The sequence below is a fragment of the Cyprinodon variegatus genome, unplaced genomic scaffold (genome assembly GCF_000732505.1).
Source record: "Cyprinodon variegatus isolate N-32 unplaced genomic scaffold, C_variegatus-1.0 Scaffold1501, whole genome shotgun sequence".
Classification (NCBI taxonomy): domain Eukaryota; kingdom Metazoa; phylum Chordata; class Actinopteri; order Cyprinodontiformes; family Cyprinodontidae; genus Cyprinodon; species Cyprinodon variegatus.
This window is the reverse complement of record NW_015151954.1, coordinates 54,419-55,692: the sequence shown is the minus strand read 5'-3', so window position 1 is coordinate 55,692 and position 1,274 is coordinate 54,419. Positions and strand designations below refer to the sequence as shown.

General features: G+C 43.2%; 1 protein-coding gene across 1 annotated transcript in view; it reads left to right on the top strand.

Moving 5' to 3' along the window:
* Window positions 1-1,274, top strand: part of LOC107103667 (collagen alpha-1(XIV) chain-like) — a 67,073-nt gene that overhangs the window by 23,386 nt on the left and 42,413 nt on the right. The gene's annotated exons all lie outside the window — the stretch shown is intronic.

The window sequence follows — 1,274 nt, the reverse complement described above, 5'->3', positions numbered from 1 at the left end:
ATTTTTTTTTTTATTCTGCATTAAATTAGTAAATGGGCCATGTAGGGACGCTTAAAACGTTCTCGCCTTAATTATTTTATAGAACAGCATTGACAGAAAAGAGAACTTTTAACTTAATCCTCTGAGCTCTGTGAGCGCTAACCTGGAAGCTGCTGCCGCAGTGCATGCTGGGACAGCTGTCAGTCTCAAGAACGGACAGGTCTGCTCTGATGCATGCTGGGTAAATAGGGAGGGGCCAGGACAACATCTGGGGACCTTGTCCGTTCTTGGTCTGCCGCTCTTGTGAATCGGAACAGTAGCAGGGCAGAGGCTGATGACGTTTTTCCAGGACATGAGAACGCACAAGTACTCGAATTGAGAAACGTTCAAAGTTTGATTTCAAACGACCACCATTCCAAAGGGGCGGAGCCGCTCTTCCGGATCAATTTGCAAGGCTTTGTTTTTGGTCCACTCTACGTATAAAGCCTCGAACTCAGCGCTATTTCTCTTCCTGGATGGGAAGAGAAACGTCTTCAAACTTGGAAGCAAAGTCCAGTGGATTGATTTTAACTTTTTTGGACTGACTCTGACCTGGAGGACTGAGAATCCTCACCATCATATTTGTGACAGTGTAATGACAATAGAAAAATCGCTTGAAAAAGGAGACACTGTTGGCGCCATCTGCTGGACAGAGCGAACAAGTGCAGAATGAAACCAAAAGCATTACATTACATTTTACATACAATTACTTTTATTATGAAATACAATCTCTATAGATCCCTGAAATCTCTCTTTGAAATACACTAAAATAGAATAATTTGAGCGCCGTGGGTGACATGGATGACGTGGTTCTGGTTTTAGAAGAATATCAAGTTTTCGTCGTGGTCTGTTACAACTTTCAGTTATTTAAAGTAAAAGATAAAAATGACATCAAAGCCATTGGAAGCAGCTTTCCGAAACCGAAGGGAGGAGGAGCCAGAAAAACAGGAGGCGAGATGTCTCTCCATCGGTCTGGGAATCCTGGACAGAAACCAACGAAGACGACCTGGTTTTGGTTAGTAGATGGGACACAGAGAGCGACGACAACGACCTGCATCTTCAGCTTGAGGGGCTCCATCAGAATCCAAAGGTTTGTCTGTTTACCGACATGGAGCAGCAAAGATCTACAGAGAGAAGAAAATCTCTAGATGAGATGAGGGTTTGGTTGTTTGAGACCTTCCCAACAAGACTTCCCTCCAAAGTATTGAGCAATTCAGTTTCAATCTATTCAGTGTATTTCTATAGCTCCAATTCAC